Below are 25,570 nucleotides of genomic sequence, written 5' to 3'. Positions count from 1 at the left end.
TCTTTGGTGCCTAGAAGACACTTGATTCTGAAACAGTTCTACAACCAAAGAAGAGCAGAGCCTGCAAGATGTCGCTGAAATGGATGCCTGGAGAAGAACCTTATTGTGATCTCTATCAGCTGTTTAACCCCTGGGTCCCCGAATGCATTGTGTCTTCTCTCCCCAGTCAGCATGGCATTATGGAAAGAGCACTGGACTGAGTTATGAGGTGAGCTCAAGTTCTAGTTTAACCGTGTGACTTTAAGCAAAGCTCTGACCTTCGTCTCTCAATCGTAGAATCGGCATAGTAACTCCTATCTGTCATTGAGGGCTGTTTATTAGAAGTCATCGAAGGAATAATAAATACGAAATGGTGCTTCTCCAACTTTCATGTCCATGCAAATCACCTGAAGATCTTGTTAAATGAATAAGTTTAGAGAAAAGCCACACGCTAGTTAAAGGCAGTGTAGACGGAGTTTGCTTGGTAACCCCTACAGTTCGGGCAGAGGCTTCAGTATGGAACTGAACTCAGCCAGGCCATGCACAAAGGTGACTGGAATTTTAAAGGGAAGATGGAGGAGTGGGAGAGGAGATGAGCCGGGATTTGAACAAAGTCAAAGTGGTGGAAAATTACAAACGGAAGGTGGGGGGACTGATCACTGTGATCAGGCTGTCTCTGCTAACTGGCCCTTTCAGCAGGTTAGGTTTCCATCCTTCTACAGAGACTGGAAGATGGAGCCCTATCTGTCTTGCTGAGGACATTTCAGAGGGATGCTCTCAGGTCCTTAAGGAAGATACTCCTGGGTTTCAGGAGATAACATACACATCTTAAAGGGACAGAGAGAGCATTTACAGTTGTAAGGTTTTTTTTTTTTTTTTTTCATTGTTTTTTTTTAAGTAAATGCTCTAAGAAAAGAGAGGTCAAAAAAGCAAAAGGAAGAAAATGGGGTCCGTTTGCTGTCCACTTGAAAATATCACAATGTTGTTAATCAGTTATACTCCAATATAAAATAAACAGTTTTAAAAAATAAAATATACATCAACATAAAAAAAAGAAGAAGATATAGGTCAGAGGCCTCTGGTCAGATGTTTGGCTGGAGCAATGGGTAAATTCTTTGGACAGCCTTGAGCTTCCCCAGGCAAGGACTTAGGGGGCTGGGTCTCCCCAAGAAACAACCTTGAGTGCTAAAAACTATGCTAGGAAACATAGTTTTGTTCAGGTCTCCTAAATTGGGGGCTGGACAAAATCATTTGTACTGAAAGTTCCACAGTTCTCAAGACTGGGGGTGGGGGGGACGCGGCTTGAGTTTTTACACCTCTAATAGGCTCCTTGTAATGATGTTCTACTGACCCATGGACCACATTTTGAGAAGCAAGAATCTAAAGGACCCTACAGATCAAATCTGTGCACTTCGGGCTTGAAGCTTCAGCAGCCTTCGACAAGCAGTAGCATGTTCCCTTTTCTTTATTTTATAAACTAATCAAGAATCCATAATAATTTAAACTACCTGCAGAGAGAGAGTCCTCGCAGGAAAGCTGATGGTTCTTAAAATGTTTGCACGATAGAATTACCTGAGGAAGCTGGAAAGATTCTGATGCCCTGGACATACACCCAGACCCATTAAATCAGAATCTCGGGGGTGGGACACAGATAAAACATTTCTGAAAGCTCCTGGGTGATTCCAATATGCAACCAAGGTAGGGAATCATCTTCAAAGAATTTGGCATCAAGTCTAGAAGACCCGCACTCACACCTTAAAGGAGAATTTACCCAGAACCAGACTGCCTCTGGTGGTCTATGATGATTTTTGTAAAATGGTCTTTGGATGGCAAGGGTCAGGGATGGCATGGACATGGATGTAGTGGAAGCCTGGGCTGGACCTTCAGGGTGGAGAAGATCTGGATAGGTGCACAGGATAGTAAAGAGGTCATTTCAGATAGGATCAAGCCTCTGAACCTCAGAGGGAAAGTACACAGGCATGGAAAAGCGGGAGAGCCTGCTTTATTTACCTGGTTCTTTGTTCTCTTTCTCAATGCACTGATTTCTCAAAAGCATTACCCTTCTCACATCGATGAGGAAACAGCAAATCCAAAGGCCCAAAGGTGGAGATGGGATTGTTACAGTCAAGGAATAAAAAGAACCCAAGTGTGGCTTTAACAACATGAGTGACTGTCTAAGAGAAAAACAAACCTGTCTCATTATTGGATCTACTCCTTTAGCTCCAACTCCTGTGCTCTTTGCCTGTGCTTAGTCATGCTGGTGCTCCACCTCTGTGAATGAGTGTTGCCTACAGCCTGAAAAACACAGAACAGTCCAGTCTCAAGGCTCTGACTTTAAAAAGCTGAAGAACAGAAAATAGCACCTGTCTTCTTGGAGGTTTACAGGAACACTGTAACCACACCTATGTGGACAGTGGCAATCATAAAGGGTCCCTGCACCAAGAAGTATGCAACAACCAGCCACCTGCCTCTCCTTTCAGAAGCCCCAAATTCTAGCTCAGGTAATATGGTTTTCGGGACACCAGTCCACCACCTTCTCAGGCTGCTGGCTTTCTAAATAAACTCGCTATTCCTTGCCCCAGCAATCCCTCTTGATTTACTGGCCTGGCATGAGGCAAGCAGTATGACCTTGGCCTTGGTAACAAGATGAGAAGGTGGTGAGATAGATGGTGGAAATGGCACACCATGTTCTGGCAGACCACGGTAAAACTTCTGAAGTTTACTGAGAGATGGGAAGCCATTGGAGGGTTTTGAGAAGAGGAATGATCTGACTTACATTATTCTGATTGCTTTGCGATGATTGATTATAGAAGATCAGCTATGGAGACCACTTAGGATGATATTACAATAGTCCAAGCAAAAGATAATGATTGCTGGAAGCTGGTGGTAGTGGTAGACGTGGTGAGAAATTGTCAGATGTATTTGAAGACTGAAGATGGAGCTAAGGGGATTTCCAAATGAATAAATTTGGGACATAAAAAAAAAAAAAAAGAGGAGTCAAGGATGACTCCAAGATCTTTGACCTGAACAACTAACTACTTATGAATTTTGCAGTAAAAGAGAGCAGAAAATGATGGTGCAAAAGTAAGGTTTTAATAAGCTGTTAATATAATAGTTGGGATGAATGAACCAGGGGTCTAAGTATCAACTGGGATGCATAACAACAATCTTAGGTAAAAATCAAGCTTCCCAAGGCTATACTCAGTAGCACACAATTTACATAAAATTTTAAGACTGACCAACAGTAATGTTTAAAGCTTCATACATATGAAGTAAAGTGTAAAAACACATATGGAATGATAAACTATGCACCCAGCGTTGTGCACCATCAGGTTGCTTCACACTTTTAAAACTAATGCCCAGGCCAGATCCTAGTCCAGTTAAACCAGAATCTCTGGGTGTGCATCCAGGATGGATCCAGTATTTTTTTAAAAGCTTCCTAGGGGGTTATAGTATGCAGTCAAAGTGGAAAACCACTGCCTTAAATTGAGAAACAACTGTGACATGTTAGAGAAGTATAAGGAATTTTCCTCAGCTATAGCTTCAGTTCAGTTCAGTTCAGTCACTCAGTCGTGTCCGACTCTTTGCGATCCCATGAATCGCAGCACGCCAGGCCTCCCTGTCCATCGCCAACTGCCGGAGTTCACTCAGACTCACGTCCATCGAGTCAGTGATGCCATCCAGCCATCTCATCCTCTGTCGTCCCCTTCTCCTTCTGCCCCCAGTCCCACCCAGCATCAGGGTCTTTTCAAATGAGTCAACTCTTCGCATGAGGTGCCCAAAGTACTGGAGTTTCAGCTTCAGCATCATTGCTTCCAAAGAAATCCCAGGGCTGATCTCCTTTAGAATGGACTGGTTGGATCTCCTTGCAGTCCAAGGGACTCTCAAGAGTCTTCTCCAACACCACAGTTCAAAAGCATCAATTCTTTGGCGCTCAGCCTTCTTCACAGTCCAACTCTCACATCCATACATGACCACAGGAAAAACCATAGCCTTGACTACACGGACCTTAGTCGGCAAACTAATGTCTCTGCTTTTGAATATGCTATCTAGGTTGGTCATAACTTTTCTTCCAAGGAGTGAGCATCTTTTAATTTAATGGCTGCAAGCACTATCTGCAGTGATTTTGGAGCCCCCCAAAATAAAGTCTGACACTGTTTTCACTGTTTCCCCATCTATCTCCCATGAAGTTATGGGACCGGATTCCATGATTTTCGTTTTCTATATCTTAAGCCTTGAATAGATTATCTGTTTAAGAGTTAGACAAGAGACATCCATGCCCTAATTAGTATGTTGTTCAGTCCGGAAACATGAAAAAACTCTTCTAAGAGGCAGATAAGTCCACACTGTCATCTTCCCAACATCAAAGAAATGGCTGATTACAAGCTTAGGGCAGAGAATGTGTACAAGCTCACCTGCAATATCTTGTCATATCAGTTATCAAGCAAGTGCCCCAAAACCACGGAAGGCTTGCGGAAAGAAAGGACTCAAGATTTACCATGAAGTGTTCTTTCTTGCAAAAATGGGACAACATGAGCATCTTTACTTAAGATGGATTAAAACACATAAGATATGTTTAAATTCATAAGTTCACAACAATCCTTTAAAATTTTTTAAATGCTAAAAAAATAAACAGTCTTTGGATGATACTAGAAAATTAATTCATTGTAAAACCTGGGAAAGAAAAAAGAAATGAGCACTTATCCTATCTTTCTTGCTTCAAAGGAACCAAAGAGTTGACGAGAGAAGTTTCTCATTACACAAGTACATGCTCAGGGCTGGTCCAGCCGTACTTAGAATGGGAGAGGTCACAGAGTAGCCAGAGGCAGAGGCCAGGTCCCTGGAAATTCCTCTCCTGGCAGAGCTTCTTTCCAACAAATAATGCCTCAAACTATTCTCTACATCCAGCAAGACACGCGGGTTCCATTTCCTACTCGAAATACTCCCAGCATAGACTCAGTGAGTTAAAATCTTGATCCTACCCCTCACTTTATGTGGTAAAACAGAGTTACAGAAATATGATGTTAGAGGATCCCAAACAGGTCAGTAGCGACATTTTGAAAAGACAAAAGAGCTCTGAATTAAGCCCCCAGAGCTGAGGCTACAAAATCATTTGCTGATGGCCACAGGACTGGAAGAGGTGAGTTTTTATTCTGATCCCAAAGAAGGGCAGTGCCAAAGAATGTTCAAACTATTGTACAATTGCACTCATTTTATGCTCAAAATCCTTCAAGCTAGGCTTCAGCAATATGTAAACTGAGGACTTCCAGATGTACAAGCTAGGTTTAGAAAAGGCAGAGGAACCAGAGATCAAATTGCCAACATCCATTGGATCATAGATAAAGCAAGGGAATTCCAGAAAAAACATCTTTTTCCTTTTCATTGACTACGCAAAAGCCTTTGTGTGGATCACAACAAACATTCAGTCCAGCAGTTCTGTCGCTCAGTCACGTCTGATTCTTTGGGACCCCCCATGGACTGCAGCACGCCAGGCTTCCCTGTCCATCCCCAGCTTCTGGAGCATACTCAAACTCACGTCCATTGAGTTGGTGATGCCATCCAATCATCTCATCCTCTGTCGTCCCCTTCTCTTCCCGTCTTCAATCTTTCCCAGCACCAGGGTCTTTTCTAATGAGTCAGTTCTTCACATCAGGTGGCCAATGTATTGAAGCTTCAGCTTCAACATCAGTCCTTCCAATGAATATTCAGGACTGATTTCCTTTAGGATGGACTAGTTGGATCTCTCAAGAGTCTTCTCCAACACCACAGTTCAAAAGCAGCAATTCTTTGGCATTCAACTTTCTTTATAGTTCAACTCTTGCATCCATACATGACTACTGGAAAAACCAAAGCTTTGACTAGACTGACCTTTGTTGGCAAACTAATATCTCTGATGCTTAATATGCTGTCTAGGTTGGGCATAGTTTTTCTTCCAAGGAGCAAGCGTCTTTTAACTTCATGGCTGCAGTCACCATCTGCAGTGATTTTGGAAAATAAAGAAAATAAAGTCTGTCACTGTTTCCATTAGGAAAATCCCACCTATTTGCCACTATGTGATGGGACCAGATACCATGATCTTAGTTTTCTGAATGTTGAGTTTTAAGCCAACTTTTTCACTCTCCTCTTTCACTTTCATCAAGAGGCTCTTTAGTTCCTCTATGCTTTCTGACATAAGGGTGGTGTCATCTGCATATCTGAGGTTATTGATATTTCACCCAGCAATCTTGATTCCAGCTTGTGCTTCATCTAGCCTGGCATTTCACATGATGTACTCTGCATATAAGTTAAATAAGCAAGTGACAATATACAGCCTTGACATACTCCTTTCCTGATCTGGAACCAATCTGTTGTTCCAAGTCAAGATCAAACTGTTACTTCTTGACCTGCATATAGATTTCTCAGGAGGTAGGTCAGGTGGTCTGGTATTTCCATCTCTTGAAGAATTTTCCACAGTTTGTTGTGATCCACACAGCCAAAGGCTTTGGCATAGTCAATAAAGCAGATTTTTTCTGGAACTCTCTCACTTTTCCGATGATCCAATGGATGTTGGCAATTTGGTTCCTCTGCCTTTTCTAAAACCAGCTTGAACATCTGGAAGTTCATACATTGTTGAAGCCTGGCTTGGAGAATTTTGAACATTACTTTGCAAACATGTGAAATGAGTGCAACTGTGTGGTAGTTTGAGCACTGTTTGGCATTGCCTTTCTTTGGGACTGGAATGAAAACTGACCTTTTCCAGTCCTGCGGCCACTGCTGAGTTTTCCAAATTTGCTGGCATATTGAGTGCAGCACTTTCACAGCACCATCTTTCAGGATTTGAAACAGCTCAACTGGAATTCCATCACCTCCACTAGCTTTGTTTGTAGTGATGCTTCCTAAGGCCCACTTGACTTCGCATTCCAGGATGTCTGGCTCTAGGTGAGTGATCACACCATAGTGGTTATCTAGGTCATGAAGATCTTTCTTTGTATAGTTCTTCTGTGTATTCTTGCCATGTCTTCTTAATATCTCTGCTTCTGTTAGGTCCATACCATTTCTGTCCTTAATTGTGCCCATCTTTGCATGGAATGTTCCCTATAGTGCAAAATCAGGAAGTGTGATACCTCTAGATTTGTTCTTTTTTAGGATTTCTTTGGCTATTTAGGGTTTTAGGATAGGTTTCCCTAAAAGGTATCCTAAAAATGCCATTAGAAATTTGACAGGGATTACACTGAGTCTGTAAATTCCTTTGGGTAGAATGGACATTTTCACTATGTTAATTCTTCCAATCCAGGAACATGGAATATCTTCCCATTTATTTGTGTCGTCTTCTTTTCCTTCCCTTTTTATTTCTTGTATCTTCTTTAGGCTCTTTCATCAATGTCTTATACTTTTTATACTTCTCAGTGTACAGGTCTTTTACCTCCTTGGTCCAGTTTAATCCCTAAATATTTTATTTATTTAATTATTTGGATGCTATTGTAAATGAGATTGCTTTCTTTTTTTGCTATAATCGTTTTTATTTCTGAAAATAAAGTAATGGCCCTTTTTATTAATGATTTTAATAAACTGAGTCTTTTATTTTTTTACTAGTCTAGCTAAAGATTTGTCAATTTTGTTGATCCTTTTAAAGAATCAGCTTTTGGTTTTGTTGATTTCCTCTTTACATTTTTTCTACATTTTTATTTCATTTATTTTGGCACTAATCTCTATTATTTCCTTCCTTCTGTTTGTGTTGGGTTTGGTTTGCTCTTCTTTTTTAGTATCTTGAGGTACAAGGTTAGATTATTGATTTGAGATCTTCCTTTTTTTAAAATATAGATGTTTACAGCTATAATTTTCCATCTAAGCACTGTGTTGGTTGCATAAGCTTTGGTATGCAGTGTTTTTGTTTTCATTCATTTCAAAATATTTCCTAATATCCTTTTTGATTTCATCTTTGACCTTTTAGTTATTTAGGAGTATGTTGTTTGTGTGCTAGTCGCTCAGTCATGCCTGACTCTTTGAGACCCCATGGACCCATGAGACCCACCAGGCTCCTCTGTTCATGGGATTTTCCAGGCAAGAATACCAGAGTGGGTTGCCATTCCCCTCCAGGGGATCTTCCCAACCCAGGGATTGAACCCAGGTCTCCTGCACTGCAGGCAAATTCTTCATTGTCTGAGCTACCAGGGAAGCATCATATCCACATAATTGTGAATTCCTCAAATTTCCTTCTGTTAATGATTTCTAATTTCATTCCATTGTGATCAGAGAATAAGCTTTTGTATGATTTCAATTATTTTAATTTTTAAAGATTTATGTGATTGCCTAACATATGGTCTATACTTAAGAATGTCTTTTAGGGAGACTTCCCTGGTCCAATGTTTAAGAATCCACTTTGCAATGCAGGGGATGTGAGTTTGATTCCTGGTTGGGGAACTAAAATCCCACATGCCACACAGAAACTGAGCCTGCATGCCATGTGCTGCAGCTAAGACATGATGCAGCCAAATACGTGCCCAGAGTGTTTCCTGGGCACTTGAGAAGAATGCATTCTGTAGTCGTTGTGTGGAATGTGCTTATAGATGTCTGTTGTGCCCTCACTCACTCAGCTGTGTCTGACTCTTTGTGACCCCATGAACTGTAGCCTGCCAAGCACCTCTGTCCATGGGATTTTCCAGGTAAGAATAGTGGATTGGGTTTCTATCGCTGGAGAAGGAAATGGCAACCCAATCCACTATTCTTACCTGGAAAATAAAGCTTAGATTACTTTCTCGCTCTTTCAGATAGTTTGTTGTTAGTGTATAGAAATGCAATTGATTTTTATATATTGGTTTTGTATCTGCGACTTTACTAAATTCATTTATGAGTTCTAGCAGTTTTGGGGTGGTCTTCAGAATTCTCTATATCATATGATCTGTAAACAGATTCCATTCTGATGAAATTCTGACTGGATGTCTTTTATTTATTTTTTCTTGCCTAATTGACATGACTAAGACCTCCAGTCCTATGTTGAATAGAAATGATGGCAATGGGCATCCTTGTCTTATTCCTGATCCTAGCAGGAAAGGCTTTTAACTTTATACCATTGAGTGTGATGTTAGCTGTGGGTTTATCACATATGGCCTTTATTATGTTGAGGAATAATGCTTCCATACTTAATCTGTTGGTATGGAACAGATCCTTCCATACTAAATCATACTTAATCCTATCATGAAAGGATGCTGAATTTTATCAAAGGCCAAACGTACTTCTTTCCCTTAAGGTATGACCTAGTAAGAAGCACGTTATCACTTTTGCTCACATCCCACTGGTTGCACATGCATTCCTCAGAGATATCATGGGTTCAGTTTCAGATTACTGCAATAAAGTAAATATAGCAAAATTAAAAAAAAGAGCCAGTCATATGAATTTTTTTGGTTTCCCAGTGCATATAAAAGTAATGTTTACACTATACTGTAATTTGTTAAGTGTGCAGTAGTATTATGTCTAAGAAGATAATGTACATACCTTAATTTAAAAAGTTTGTTGCTAAAAATGCTATCATCTGAGCCTTCTGCAAGTCGTAATCTTTATGCAATAGTAGTAGCATCAGGGAGAAGGCAATGGCAACCCACTCCAGCACTCCTGCCTGGCAAACCCATGGATAGAGGAGCCTGGTAGGCTGCAGTCCACGGGGTCGCTAAGAGTCGGACACGACTGAGCATCACTTTCACTTTTCACTTTCATGCATTGGAGAACGAAATGGCAACCCACTCCAGTGTTCTTGCCTGGAGAATCCCAGGTGAGCCTAGTGGGCTGCCATCTATGGGGCTGCACAGAGTCGGACACGACTGAAGTGACTTAGCAGCAGTAGCATCAGAGATAACTGATCACAGATCACCATAGCAAAAATAAGAATGATGAAAGTTTAAAATATGAGAATTACCAAAAATGTGACACAGAGACACAAAGTGAACAAACACTGTTGAAAAAAAAATGGCGCCTATAAACTTGCTTGATGCAGAATTGGTACAAACCTTTAATTTGTAAACACGCACACACAGATAAACAAAGCAAAGCTCAATAAAATGAGGTATGCTTGTACTTAACTGTAAGAGTGGCTGGGAGAATGTAGTCTTTCTCATGGATAGGTTTATACCTTGCCAAACTTTGGTGACTCTATCCCTAGAAAAAGAAAACAGAAAGGATTTGAGGATTCAACCAACAGCGTCTTCCATAACATCCTGATAGGAAAATACATGAGCGACCAGTAACAGTATTTGCCTCGAGGAAAAGGGTGCTGGGGACACAAGTGAGAAGAAAATGTCCATTCCAAAGCCCTTTTGAACTTTAATACATGTGAATGTATTAACTAATTAAATATTTTTTAATGAAGTAATAAAAATAGCATTATCCTATCTGCTTAGTAAACCTCCGTATCTGATTTCCTGACCAAAAGTTTTTTGTGCCCTCACCCTCAGTCCCTCAGAGAGGGTTATAGATGTGCCATGAAGCTCAGGGAACATTAAATTGTATAGAATCAGTATGGCTGGGGAAACCCAATGGGCCTGCAAGGGTAGAGGAGGCCTGGCTGCTGCTAAGTCACTTCAGTTGTGTCCGACTCTGGGCGACCCCATAGACGGCAGCCCGCCAGGCTCCCCCATCCCTGGGATTCTCCAGGCAAGAACACTGGAGTGGGGTGCCTGGAGAGGAATGCAAATTCAGACAAGCACTTGGGAGAGCTGCTCTGCCTGTCAGTGGACTCAGTTGGCACTGGGCCTTCCCTGTGCCCTTTCTGATTGTGCCTGTTTAGGGGGAGAGAAGACTAGCCTGCTGCCAGGCCCTTATCCCAGCACTGCTCATACTCAAGAGGAGGAGGCCAGGGCCCTGAGGGCCAGAGGGGCTGGGGAGCTGGGCCTAGAGACACAGCCAGCTCCTGGGGTGGGCTGTGCGGCTTGCCCTTTCAAGCAGGAAGCCTTTGACATGTCTGCCAGGCAGGGGCCTCAGCTGCAGGAAGCCTTTGACATGTCTGCCAGGCAGGGGCCTCAGCTGCAGGAAGCCTTTGACATGTCTGCCAGGCAGGGGCCTCAGCTGCCCTTACCTGGCATTCATTTCTTCCCCAATATTCATGACTCGAAAGAACCTTGAATCAACTTCAGGCCTGTGTGGGGTGAGGGCCGGGCGGCCACCAGCTGTGAATCCTACGCTAGAGCACAGGGTCAGCCCCCTTCACTGGCCCCAGCTGGGCCATGGGGCAGAGCACAGGGCAGACACCTTCTCACCCCCAGGTGCACAGACCGTGACAGTGTCCTGCTCCTTGGACTGACTCTCAGCACCCCTTGGGGTCCCCACAGCTTACTCTTTAATGCCCAAGGAACTCTGTGTACACAGAGAAACACAGCCAGCTCCACACTTTGTCTCACATGCAACATGGGAAAACGGAAACAGTTAACATTTCTTTAAATATTCACATACTATGTCTGATTCTTTGCAACCACAAGGACTGTCCCATGCCAGGCTTCCCTGTCCTTCACTACCTCCGGGATTTTGTTCAAAACTTAGCAAAATCCGGGAGGTAGTGAAGGACTTTTTTGAGCAAAACACGGGAGGCAGTGAAGGACAGGGAAGCCTAGCATGCTGCAGCCCATGGGGTCAGAAAGAATCGGACACGACTTAGCAACAACACAACAACAAATTCCCACAGTTAACAAATTGACCTTTTATAATTTTAACAAAGTAGATTGCCCTGAACATTTGAAGTTAAGTGTAATCAATGACACTCTTCCCAATTCTGATGATTCAGTCTCATAAATGTTTTAAACACCTTTAAAAGTCGACCAATAAGACTATAATCATCACAAAACCGGATCTGCATACTCATACTCAAACTGGTTGCAGATGCTAATGTGTAGATGAAACTTTGTTTATTATCTCCAGTCAGCAGCCCTAGCAGCAGACCAGAGAGACACTATGCACTCATTTGCCACGCGTCACTGCCCTCTCCTGGGGCTCTCATGCAGCAGCTCCACTGGAGTCCCCTCACCAGAGTTCTGTACCCCAAACTGTCCTGGACAGAGTGGCTGGACCAGAGGTGGGTCCTGGATTCTGAGTTAGGAGCCCATGGACTGCTGAGGTATGCAAGGCAGACCAACCTGCAAAACTAGCACAAAAGTTTTGTCCAAGAAGTGATGTAGAGGGTGACAGTCAACCAAGGCAATCAGCTTCTCACTCTTGGGGTACACAAATGTGCCTCTCTGAAAGAGGAAGAGGGCAAGGGCTGAAGACTCGCAGAGGGCAGCAGGCAGAGCCCCCTCCCAAGGAAGCTGGGGGCCAGTTGGCCAGAAGTAGCTGGAGCAGGAGAAAGAAAGGGAGACACTGGGGCTGAAGTGTGAGTGGTGCTCTGGAAGCTGGTGACGTGGGAGCCTCCAGGCCCCTTCTTCTGAAGGACCTGGCTAAGCGGGGGGCCGGCTGGCTCCTTCCTGCTGTATTCTCACACAGAGGGAATGGGCAGATGTTCGGAGCTGAGGTGATAACACGTGCTGTGGCCAAGTGCACTGGAAACAGAAGCAGATCCAGAGACCTGTGTGCAGGAAGTAAGGGAAGCAGGACAGGGTGGAGGGAGAAATTGAACTGAAACTGAACTCTGGCTTCATCTGACCCCATGGGGAGGCCAGAGCCAGGATCACTCATCACTTGTCCAGAAGTGAGGTAAGAGGGTTTGGCGAGCTCTAGGTCTAAGCACTCTGGGTGAGGCAGCTTCCTCCAGCCAGAAACCATTCAACAGATTCCAACACTGGGTCCTGAAGGGCAGATTCCAACCCTGGGTCCTGAAGGGCAGGCTGTGCAGACACCCCTGAACCAGAGGTGACAGACTGGATCACTGAGTGTAAAGAAGGCCAGTGGTCAAAGCCGTGGTTACGGAGACCTGCTCAGATGTGGTTATGGGGACCAGGCTTGCGGAGCCTCTGCAGTGTTCAGGGACATGAACTTCTCAAGGCCTGGGGGAAGGGGAGCATGGAATCAAGTTCTCCTTCTAGACTAGGGCTGGGGCTCATGAGAGAGGGCAAGTCTGGTGATAACATGAAGTGTGGCCAGTGCATGGAAGATATCTAAAGGCACATGAGCACCAGAGAGCCTGTGGAGACGGTGGAAGCAGGGAAGAGAAGAAACATTTACAGGAAGGGAGATCGGATACTCAGAGGAGGAGGTGCATAGTCCTGTCTGAGTGGGTAACTAGGAGAGGGGAGCCAGCAGAACTAGTGCTCCAGGAAGGAAGCAGCCTCAGACCAGACCGAAAGCCCTTTCCTCCCGCCCCCACACACAGAGCAGTGGTTCCATAAAGCCAGTTCAGCTGGCTGCCCCTAGATGGCAGTGTCTGCACGTGCAGCAGCTAGCACGCACTGCTCCCCAGGGACAGCCAGCTTCTCCCATGGAACCAGGGGAAAGTCCCCAGAGCTGAGGCTGCCAGGCAGAAGCGCTTGTGATGGGTACAGCATCCACCTCTGCTCTGCTCTGCTTCAGGCAGGTGGGGCAGGTGCCTCTTTGTCCCTTTCCCTGGGGTTCCTATCAAGGGTCCCTCCTGGCAGAGCCTGAGCATAGGGGTCCCAGGGGCTCAGTGAATCCCCAAATCCATGTGATCATGACTCTCCAGTTTGGGGTGGAAGATTGAGACACAAAGGTCTGGACATAAAGCTAACAGTTCTGGTTCCACATCTTATGGGGTGAGTGACTCACTCTGAGCCTACCTTTCCACATTGTTTTACAAACGCATAGATTTGTGAAAGTCATTTCACATGAGATTATTTCAGAAGGAATAATTCTTCACTGTCAAGTGATTTTCACATTTGCACACAGTCCACAGTTCCCCTAGTGGACAGCTGTCAGGGGCAAAGCTAGGGTTGACCTTGCTCTTAATCTCGCTGATGGGCACCCTCCCTCTGATGTCTTACTGGCAACATCTGGACCTTCCTGCTTTGGCAAAACTGTCAAGGCTGGAGGACCCTGGGAGGTTACCTACTAAACAACTGTCCCCTCTCCCCCACCCTCAGTTTATAGGTTGGACAACTAAGGTGAGATGGGTAGGACTCCTCGTCACCATCATCTATGACAGTCCTGGCCTCCGCCATTAAAGTATGCTCCACTGTGTCCTGTGCTCACACATGGATTCCTATTACAAATTCTACAGTCTGTTAGGGATACTTCTGAGGACAGAAGACCCACAGCCGCGGTGGCTGCTGCATATTGGAGCAAGAAGCCCTTGGAAATTTACAAATTCTTTAAAACAGATATTTGGGTAGGCATTGGGTGACAGGCTAAGAAATTACTTTCTTTTCTGTTTACCTTTCTCCACGGCTCCCTGATCTTTTCAAGAAAGGCAACCTTAATTCAAGACAGCTGAATGAAAGATGTTAGCGCCCGGCTCACCTGAGTCCTGCCATACTTGACCCTGACTTCCTCACTCCAAGTGTCCTGATTCTTTCATTCCAGCTCAATCATTCCCTCCCATGGGTAAATCCCTCTGTCTGACCTAGCCTCGTGCAACCACTCCTGTCTTCTGTAGTCAATGAGGGCCCTCCAGCTCCACTCCCATCTTCTCCTTTCTCTCCATCTACTGGCCCTTCCAGCTATCACTTCTCTCCCCCAACACCCACAACTCATGACACAACACTTCAGTGGTTTCTCCTCAATTGTCTCCAACCCTCTGTACCATTGTTTTCTATTATGCCTTTCCAGCAACCCCCTCCACACTTTGATCACTTCTCCTGTCTGCGCTCTCTACACCGGGACATATCCCAGTTGCTGAGGACTGATGAAGGCTGTCTCATTTGAGCTGTGACTCTGACTCTGGTTCACTATCCTCAAACCTTCCTGCCTGCCTTCCTCAGAAGCTTCTCTCATTTTCTACTAAGTTTCTCTAAAAATCCCTGGATCCCACCAAACAGCCACTTTCTTTTAACAGGTGACCTATTTCTCCTATTTTCAGAAGAAAAAAAAAAAAAAAGGCTGCTTTCACTCAGGGACCCCCACTAAACCCACAAACATCTGCATCCAACTCAGCTCTTCCCCCATCCTCTTGTCTCCATGGAGCCCCATCTGTCCTCCAGTTTTTGGTTGCCCACTTGTCCTGAATTCCAGTCCCTCCCACGTTCTCCAGCAAGCATCATCTCTTTTCCTTCAGACTCTTCAATCTCTCCTCTTCTACTGTCTTTCCTGCATCATTTAAACATCTTCAAGTCTCTCTCTTCTTAAAAAATCCAAACAAACCTCTTCCTCAGTCTCTTACCCCCATCCTCTTCCAGCTAACGATCTCACTCTGAACCTCATTTAGTCTCCAGCCCACTTTTGACTCAGTTATTTCACTCACCCAGCTCTCTGGAGCTGCCGACCGCCGGGGTCACTCCTCAGCTTTGTCTTGCAGTCCTCCTTACATCACTGGAAACTGGGGGCTGCTCCTTCCTTCCTGAAACCCTCATTTCCCTTGACTTGTATACATACTACCTTTCTGTCTTTGCACCTGCCTTGCTGACTGCTCTTTCTCAGGTTAATTAATCCCTCTTCTTTTTCTCTTTCTGGTTGACCCCACATTAATCGCTATTCGGCCTTGGTTACTCTCCTTTCTCAACTCCCAGTCCTAAGATAATTTCCTCTACTTTCATAGTTATTAATCACCATCTCTGTGCAGCTCTCTCAAGAATCATTCCCCTTTTCTTTCTGTCAAATAGGCTCGGGACTTATTTTTTAAATTACATTTCCCAGCCTCTCATGGAGCTAAGCACTGCCATGTGACCAGACTTGGCCAATGAGGGATAAGCAGCAGGCAGCGGGGATTTCTGGGAAAGGGTTGCTTTCCTTAACACAGGTGCTGCTCCTTCATCCTTTCTGCTCTTTCTCCAGCATATGTGGAATGCAGGTGGGAAGCTGGAGTTGCAGCAGCCATTGTGTGACCACAGCTGACTGAGGGGGCAAGCTTCCCAGTAAGGAGAGCCAGAGCAGACCGACAGGGCAGACCCGGGCCCTGAAGGACCAGTCCTGCTCTGCTTACCTTCAAACTTGGCGTCATGTCAGAGTTTTCAATAAATAGAGCAGCAAAGAGCAACAAACACCATTTAGTTAAAGCAGTGTGGCTGGGTAGATGTTACAGGAACTGAACACAAGTTCTGATTAATACAGCTCTCAAATATATAATGTTGCTTAGATGTTTCTCCTGAACTTCAAACAGCAATTTGGACCTCTTCTCTATCCAGAGATCTCGCAAATGAAAGAGTTGTGACCTCCTCACCAAATACACACAGAGTCACTTGGATTCCTGGTCTCTGTAAACGGCATCACTGTCCATGCAGCCAGATTTCCTATTAGTCACCATCCTATTAGTCCCCCCTCAGTTCTACCTCCTATATATATTTTGAATCTGTTCACCTCTTACCATTTCCTCATCAATCTTCTGAACCACTGTACAGGTTCCTTAACTATTTTAAAATTTTGCTCCCTCCAATCCTACTGCAGCCTTAGGGATCTTCTAAAAGCACAAGTGTAATAATGTTACTATTTTGCCTAAAACCTTTCAGTGACTGCTTAGGGCCTAAGAAATACTAGGCATATATATACCGTAAAACTCTGCCAGGAATTAGGTTGGTCCTGCACCCACCACCTCTTCTTTGGCAAAGGTGTTGCTCTACTGACCACAGGGATGGACATGTTGACCTATACCTGGTGGAACTAGGGAAACCTCTCTCCCTTGCCACAGTGATTGGTTCAAGAGTGGGCACATGACCAGAGTCTGGCCAATTAGAGACCTTCCTTGGGATTCCTAGAATGTAGAGTTACTTGGAGTCACATCTCCAACATGGAGCAAGCTCTGAGTACTAGGAGAGACAGAGAGAAAAGGGCTCCTGGTCTGTGTAGCCTGCAGGATCAGCCCCTAGTATCCACAATCGATCTAGTTTCAAGTTCTTCTTTTGATTCTGTGAACGACTTGAGTATCCTTCTAATAATTTTTCCTCCTTTGGCTTAAGCTAGTTTGGGTAGGGTTTTGTCACTTCCAACCAAAACATCCTGACTAAAGTGAGGACCCTTGGTCATCTGGCCCAATAAGGCATCTTTCCAAGAAAACAGAGTTTCTTCTAGCTTATAGGATGTTTTACAAACGTTATTTCATCTGATTCTTACTATAAGCTTGTGAGGTGGGTTCTACTATCTTGACTTCACAAATAAAAAAGTAAGGCTCAGAGACGTAAAATATTTTGCTCAAGATCAAGAGGCTGAGAATTAGGAACACTTGGACACCAAGTCCCTCTTATATTCAAGGTGTTCCCCTTTATTCCCCACCTCTTGTCCTGTACACACACACACATACACACACAGAAGTGCCAGAGTGGAGCCCAGGGTGAGCAAAAGCAGCAATGGGACAAGGACCAGCCTGGGACGGGGCGGGGGTGGTGATGGGAGGGTTAAAGGAGGAAGTCAGAGGACGGTAAAGCCAAGTTCCTCCATTTAAATTTTATAGCCACTCCAGGTCCAGGAGAAGAAAGTCCTCTTAGCTTCTTTCTTTTACCCTTCCTTGTACTATTTTCTGTTTCCATAATCTATACCTCAGGCTTGCAGTAGGTGCAATAATTCAGTTATATTCTTGGCAATTACAGTTCTAGGGGCTAGCCCGGAAACTAAATCACCATTAAAATACAGCCCTTTTATGAGTTGGGACTGTCCATATCTCCATTCTTCCGCTTTAGGTTACGTGGTACTTTTTTTTTCCTTCTTTCAGTTCTATTGAGATGTAACTGACATATGGCACTGTATAAGTTCAGAGTATATGGTAAAATGATTTGATCTACAAATATTATAAAGTGATTACCACAATAAGTTTAGTGAACAACCATTAACTCATACATTAAGAGATACAAAATAAAATTTTTTTCCTTGTGATGAGAACTCAGGATTTACTCTCTGAATGACTTTCATATGTAACATACAGAGGTGTTAATTACATTCCTAGTACTTTATTTCACAACTAGAAGTTTGTCCCTTTTGACAGTCTTCATCCAATTCCCCCTCCTCCCCAGGCCCCACCTCTGGTAACCACAAATTTGATCTCTTTCTCCTGTGAGTTTGCTTTTGAAGTATATAATTGACCTACAACACTGTCAGTTCTTCGTGCACAACATAGTGATTTGATATTTCTGTACATTTCAAAATGATAACCACTGTGATTCCTTTTAGTTTTTAAAAAAGGAAAAGAAAATGGGCCTGCCCTGTTTTGAGTGTCCCTGATGCTCTCTGAAAGCCACAACAAATTATTGTAAAAATGGGTCAGGTAAAGCTTGGTGGGTCTCAAAGGGCAGCTGGGAATGGCAGGTGAGTGTCACAGTAACTGTCAGTGAGGCCTGGTGGGGATGGGGTGGCGGCCTTGCTGGCTTTGTGGGCACTTCCCTCACCCCCTTCATGCCCTGCAGCAGTGTGGCCAACTGTGCCAGGAAGCAGCTGTCTCTTTGAGGCTGCTCAGGCCGGCAGGACCACTAACATCATCCGGCCCATGATTCACAAAGTTGGCTTTACTCTCTCCTCCTTGTTCTAGGCTCACGACCTTCTTCACCATCCAAGGTTAAGCAGAAATCATCAGGTGTGGATGACCATCTTTCCAATCCCAACCTTCACTGGAAATATCTTCTCTGTCCCCACATCCCCCTTGATAATGGTGGGGGCATTCCTCTACCAGAGGGGACAACACCATTCCTGCCCACATCCCATCTCCTTCCACTTCTTCTTCCGAATCATCACGCCTGCCATCTCTCCTGAGTCATTCCTATCACTCTGCAAGCTTGTTCTACTCCCTTCCACATTTGAATAAAACCCAAGTATCCTAAGAAAAATTAAAATTAGATATGGCTATAAGCACTGGAAAATAAAGGATGAAGTAGGTAGCCAGAGTAGCTACAGCAAATCCCTAAACATCAGGAACCCAAAAACCTGTTGCCCTAACATCCTCAACACGGCTTCCACTTCAGCGTTGAATAAGCCTGCTTGAGCTGCAGCTACATCTTTACATATTCCATTGGGCAGGAGAACACAAAGGCTGAGGCCAGCACACAACCTCCCTTTACAGCTACTTACCCCGTGTTGCACAAGCTTCACCTCCATTTACTTCCTGTTGGCTAGAACTGAGTCATGTGATCATGCCTGTGATCATGCGGAGCCCTGAGCGAGTCCTAGAAACTTGCTTTTATTCAAGGAAGCTATGTGGCCAGCTAGAATTGGAAAGTCTATAATAAAGGGAATAGGGGAGAATGGCTGCTAGGGTCATCCAGCATTCTCTGCCAAAGCCTCCTATGCTTCCACATCCCTTCTAGACCTCTCCCAGTTCTGTGTTACCTGTTGGATAAGCTGTCCAAACACAACTGCTCTACCATGGTGTGGCAGCCACCCCACTACTCCAGGAACACTGCCCTTATCATGTGCACCAATGACTTCCATGTTGCCAGAATCAAAGGTTCCTTCCCTTTCTTCATCTTACCTGGTCTGTGAGCAGCATCTAACAGAGCTGACCACTCTTTTCTGGAAACACTGCTTTGTCAGTCTCTGGGATATAGCACTCTCTGGTTCTCCTTTGGCTTCCCCAGCCTTTTGAAAAAGAAGCCTTTTTCAGTCTTCTTTCTTGCTCTGGCTCTTCCGACTCCTCTGGGTCTCTCTTGAACCCCCACGTCTTCTACATCCATCTCTTTGGCCTGGGTGACTCCCTCAGATCCCAAGGCGGTTACCGTCTTTAGAATGATGTCTCTCAAAGCCCCACCTCCAGCCCATGCATCTCTTCTGGGTGTGTAGTGACTGGACAATTGAACTGGATCTCTGATGGGCATCTCGAACTCAACATAAACGCAGAATTCTTGATGTGCCTGTCTGAGCTGTAGTCTCTTTCCTCCAGGCTACCCTATCCAATACATGAGCACTGTTCACCCACTTACTCCAGCCAGAAACGTGAAAGTAATCTTTGGTTTCTCCATGGCCTCCCCATCCATCTTATTGATGTCCATGTCCAAAACAGCATCTTTGAACTACTGATCTTAGTGCGGCCATCAACTTGGTCCAAACCACCATTAGTTTGGGCCAGGTCTGCCATTAGAGTCTAATTGTCTCCTTGCTTTCATTTTTGCCTGTCACCCACCCAATTTATTCTTCAGTTTAGTTCAGTTCAGTTCAGTCACTCAGTCGTGTCCGACTCTTTGTGACCCCATGAATTGCAGCACGCCAGGCCTCCTTGTTCATCACCATCTCCCGGAATTCACTCAGACTCACGTCCATTGAGTCTGTGATGCCATCCAGCCATCTCATCCTCGGTCATCCCCTTCTCCTCCTGCCCCCAATCCCTCCCAGCATCAGAGTTTTTTTCCAGTGAGTCAACTCTTCTCATGAGGTGGCCAAAGTACTGGAGTTTCAGCTTTAGCATCATTCCTTCCAAAGAAATCCCAGGGCTGATCTCCTTCAGAATGGACTGGTTGGATCTCCTTGCAGTCCAAGGGACTCTCAAGAGTCTTCTCCAACACCACAGTTCAAAAGCATCAATTCTTCAACACTCAGCCTTCTTCACAGTCCAACTCTCTCATCCATACATGACCACTGGAAAAACCACAGCCTTGATGAGATGGACCCTAGCCTGCAAAGTAATGTCTCTGCTTTTGAATATGCTATCTAGGTTGGTCATAACTTTCCTTCCAAGGAGTAAGCGTCTTTTAATTTCATGGCTGCAGTCACCATTTGCAGTGATTCTGGAGCCCCAAAAAATAAAGTCTGACACTGTTTCCCCATCTATTTCCCATGAAGTGATGGGACTGGATGCCATGATCTTCGTTTTCTGAATGTTGACCTTTAGGCCAACTTTTTCACTCTCCTCTTTCACTTTCATCAAGAGGCTTTTTAGTTCCTCTTCACTTTCTGCCATAAGGGTGGTGTCATCTGCATATCTGAGGTGATTGATATTTCTCCTGGCAATCTTGATTCCAGCTTGTGTTTCTTCTAGCCCAGCGTTTATCATGATGTACTCTGCATAGAAGTTAAATAACCAGGGTGACAATATACAGCCTTGACATACTCCTTTTCCTATTTGGAAACAGTCTGTTGTTCCATGTGCAGTTCTAACTGTTGCTTCCTGACCTGCATACAGATTTCTCAAGAGGCAGGTTGGGTGGTCTGATATTCCCATCTCTTTCAGAATTTTCCACAGTTTATTGTGATCCACACAGTCAAAGGCTTTGGCATAGTCAATAAAGCAGAAATAGATGTTTTTCTGGAACTCTTGCTTTTTTCATGATCCAGCGGACGTTGGTAATTTGATCTCTGGTTCCTCTGCCTTTTCTAAAGCCAGCTTGAACGTCAGGGAGTTCACGGTTCACGTATTGTTGAAGCCTGGCTTGGAGAATTTTGAGCATTACTTTACTAGCATGTGAGATGAGTGCAATTGTGCGGCAGTTTGAGCATTCTTTAGCATTTCCTTTCTTTGGGATTGGAATGAAAACTGACCTTTTCCAGTCCTGTGGCCACTGCTGAGTTTTCCAAATTTGCTGGCATATTGAGTGCAGCACTTTCACAGCACCATCTTTCAGGATTTGAAACAGCTCAATTGGAATTCCATCACCTCCACTAGCTTTGTTCATAGTGATGCTTTCTAAGGCCCACTTGACTTCACATTTCAAGATGTCTGGTTCTGGATTAGTGATCACATCAGCATGACTATCTGGGTCGTGAAGATCTTTTTGTACAGTTCTTCCGTGTATTCTTGCCACCTCTTCTTAGTATCTTCTGCTTGTTAGGTCCATACCATTTCTGTCCTTTATCGAGCCCATCTTTGCATGAAATATTCCCTTGGTATCTCTAATTTTCTTGAAGAGATCTCTAGTCTTTCCCAATCTGTTGTTTTCCTCTATTTCTTTGCATTGATCGCTGAAGAAGGCTTTCTTATCTCTCCTTGCTATTCTTTGGAACTCTGCATTTAGATGCCTATATCTTTCCTTTTCTCCTTTGTTTTTCACCTCTCTTCTCTTCACAGCTATTTGTAAGGCCTCCCCAGACAGCCATTTTGCTTTTGTGCATTTCTTTTCCACACACAGTAGAAAATCAGAATACATTAGTCTTCTGCATAAAACCCTTCAATGGTTTAATAAAAGGTCTCCAACCTAAATCAAATCCCTTATGCTTATACAGTGGAAGTGAGAAACAGATTTAAGGAATAGAATGCCTGATGAATTATGGACAGAGGTCCATGACATTGTATAGGAGACAGGGTTCAAGACCATTCCCATGGAAAAGAAATGCACAAAAGCAAAATGGCTGTCTGAGGAGGCCTTACAAATAGCTGTGAAAAGAAGAGAAGGGAAAAGCAAAGGAGAAAAGGAAAGATATACGCATCTGAATGCAGAGTTCCAAAGAATAGCAAGGAGAGATAAGAAAGCCTTCCTCAGCAATCAATGCAAAGAAATAGAGGAAAGCAATAGAATGGGAAAGACTAGAGATCTCTTCAAGAAAATTAGAGCTACCAAGGGAATATTTCATGCAAAGATGGGCTTGATAAAGGACAAAAATGGTATGGACCTAACAGAAGCAGAAGATATTAAGAAGAGGTGGCAAGAATACAGAGAAGAACTATATAAAAAAGATCTTCATGACCCAGATAATTATGATGGTGTGATCACTCACCTAGAGCCAGACATCCTGGAATGTGAAGTCAAGTGGGCCTTAGAAAGCATCACTATGAACAAAGCTAGTGGAGGTGATGGAATTCCAGTTGAGCTGTTTCAAATCCTGAAAGATGGTGCTGTGAAAGTGCTGCACTCAATATGCCAGCAAATTTGGAAAACTCAGCAGTGGCCACAGGACTGGAAAAGGTCAGTTTTCATTCCAATTCCAAAGAAGGGCAATGTCAAAGAATGCTCAAACTACCGCACAATTGCACTCATCTCACATGCTAGTAAAGTAATGCTCAAAATTCTCCAAGCCAGGCTTCAACAATACGTGAACCGTGAACTCCCTGACGTTCAAGCTGGCTTTAGAAAAGGCAGAGGAACCAGAGATCAAATTACCAACATCCGCTGGATCATGGAAAAAGCAAGAGTTCCAGAAAAACATCTATTTCTGCTTTATTGACTATGCCAAAGCCTTTGACTGTGTAGATCACAATAAACTGTGGAAAATTCTGAAAGAGATGGGAATACCAGACCACCTGACCTGTCTCTTGAGAAACCTAGATGCAGGCAGGAAGCAACAGTTAGAACTGGACATGAAACAACAGACTGTTTCCAAATAGGAAAAGGAGTATGTCAAGGCTGTATATTGTCACCCTGCTTATTTTACTTATACACAGAGCACATCATGAGAAATGCTGTGCTGGAGGATGCACAAGCTGGAATCAAGATTGCTGGGAGAAATATTAAGAACTTCAGATATGCAGATGACATCATCCTTATGGCAGAAAGTGAAGAGGAACTAAAAAGCCTCTTGATAAAAGTGAAAGAGGAGAGTGAAAAAGTTGGCTTAAAGCTCAGCATTTAGAAAACGAAGATCATGGCATCCAGTCCCATCACTTCATGGGAAATAGATGGGGAAACAGTGGGAACAGTGTCAGACTTTATTTCGTGGGGCTCCAAAATCACGGCAAATGATGATTGCAGCCATGAAATTAAAAGACGCTTACTCCTTGGAAGGAAAGTTATGACCAACCTAGATAGCATATTCAAAAGCAGAGATATTACTTTGCCAACAAAGGTCTGTCTAGTCAAGGTTATGGTTCTTCCAGTAGTCATGTATGGATGTGAGAGTTGGACTGTGAAGAAAGCTGAGTGCCAAAGAATTGATGCTTTTGAACTGTGGTGATAGAGAAGACTCTCGAGAGTCCCTTGGACTACAAGGAGATCCAACCAGTCCATCCTAAAGGAGGTGAGTCCTGGGTGTTCATTGGAAGGACTGATGCTGAGGCTGAAACTCCAATACTTTGGCCATCTCATGCGAAGAGTTGACTGATTGGAAAAGACCGTGATGCTGGGAGGGATTGACAGAGGATGAGATGGCTGGATGGCATCACTGACTCAATGGACATGAGTTTAGGTGGACTCCGGGAGTTGGTGATGGACAGGGAGGCCTGGTGTGCTGTGATTCATGGGGTCGCAAAGAGTTGGAGACGACTGAGTGACTGAACTGAACTGAATTGAACCTAGACAGTCTTACATGTCTTGGTACCCACCCACCTCCTCATATCATCCTGGTTCTCTTTCCCAGGCTCCATACTCTGGCCATATTATTTTTTTTTTTTTTCCTCCCTAGCTCCTTGACACATTCACAGCTTACCTTTCTCAGGACCTTGGCACAAGCTGTTCTTGATTTGGAATGTCTCTCGCTGACTTTTCCCAGCACTATCTCCTCATTCTCTTGACTTCAATTCCAATATCAACTCCTCAAAGACATTTTTCCTGCTGGCTCCACCTAAAGAATTAATGGCTCCTATTTTCTAACGCAGTCCCTTGTTCTTCTCCTAGCATTTACTTCAACTTGCAATTATGTCTCCATCATCAAAAATCAGCTTTATGGAGTAAGAGGCTTCCACTGTCTTGTTTATGGCTGTATCTTGAGTATCAAACCCGGGCCCAGCACTCAAACACGCACTATCTACTCTAGATGAACAGATGGGCAGTTCTCCAAGGAGGTCTCCGAGCTGTCTGGGTGTCAGAGGCTGGCTGCATCCCTCTTAATAAGAAAAAACTGGGAATGGACCCAACAGTTCCTTTACAAGATCTCCTCCTTACATTGCACTTAACCTGTTGGTTGCTTTTACTATAATGTGGTGCAGCCAGTCTCTCGGCCCAATTCCAACAGATTCGAATTTCCTGTTGCCCAGGAGAACAAATAGCCTAGTCCTTCCCCACTGAATGAGTTCTAGGCTCAGTGGCGGTGCCTGGGTCTCATTTTTCAGTTAGGTGGGTTGAGACCCCAGAGGTCAGCCTTTTTAACACCAGAGCCCGGTCGGCACTGTGAATACCTGTCTACCACAGGCTGTACCTCTAGCCCCCCTTTCCCCTCAAGAACACTCTCAGCCATCTTCTCGGGATGAAGGTGAGGGGCAAATCTCGGCAGGTGGTCCAAAGAAAGCCTGGTATTTTTAGCACCAAGGCTACCAGGAGCCAGTCTTTACCTGCCGGTGGGTGTGTAAAGGAAACCTTTGCTGGATTTAAAGTAAATAGAATTTACTATTCTAGGTTGGAATCCTACCCCCACTCCCAGCCTCTGAGGCCCGGCAGGAACGCCTTTCAGTATCTTCAGCCATTTTTCTAACCCTGCGCTCACCTCTCTACCCGGTCACCCTGGTCGTACCCCGCCGCGAGACGTGGCCCCCACAGCTCGCGCTTCTCAAGGCTGGGTTCCGGCCGGGTCAGTGACAACGCCGACGTGGCGTCCGCATACTGCGGAGGCCCCAAACGTGGGGTACGGGTCCCGCCTAGGCCTGCGCCACGAACTCACCCGGCGAGCGCGGACCAGGGCCGCCTTCGCCTCCCGCCCCGCCCAGAATGGTTCGCAGGGGCCCGGGGCCCCGCGGGCTCAGCCCAGGCGCGGACTGGAAGGCCGGGCGGGGCGGGGCGGGGGCGGGGCTACCGGCGGGGGCGGGGCGCGGAGGGCG

At 44.7% G+C, this 25,570-nt stretch overlaps 1 long non-coding RNA gene across 1 annotated transcript; it reads right to left on the bottom strand.

Annotated features, from left to right (window-relative positions):
* LOC102178601 lies at positions 1,062 to 25,500 on the bottom strand. Its single transcript, XR_311187.3, has 3 exons — positions 25,240 to 25,500; positions 10,033 to 10,107; positions 1,062 to 2,274 (listed from the first exon to the last, which is right to left on the bottom strand). It is a non-coding gene; the product is annotated as an uncharacterized LOC102178601 (long non-coding RNA).

Source organism: Capra hircus, chromosome 28 (assembly GCF_001704415.2).
Source record: "Capra hircus breed San Clemente chromosome 28, ASM170441v1, whole genome shotgun sequence".
Taxonomy (NCBI): Eukaryota; Metazoa; Chordata; class Mammalia; order Artiodactyla; family Bovidae; genus Capra; species Capra hircus.
The sequence above is the reverse complement of the archived record's forward strand: the minus strand, read 5'-3'. Positions and strand labels throughout refer to the sequence as shown.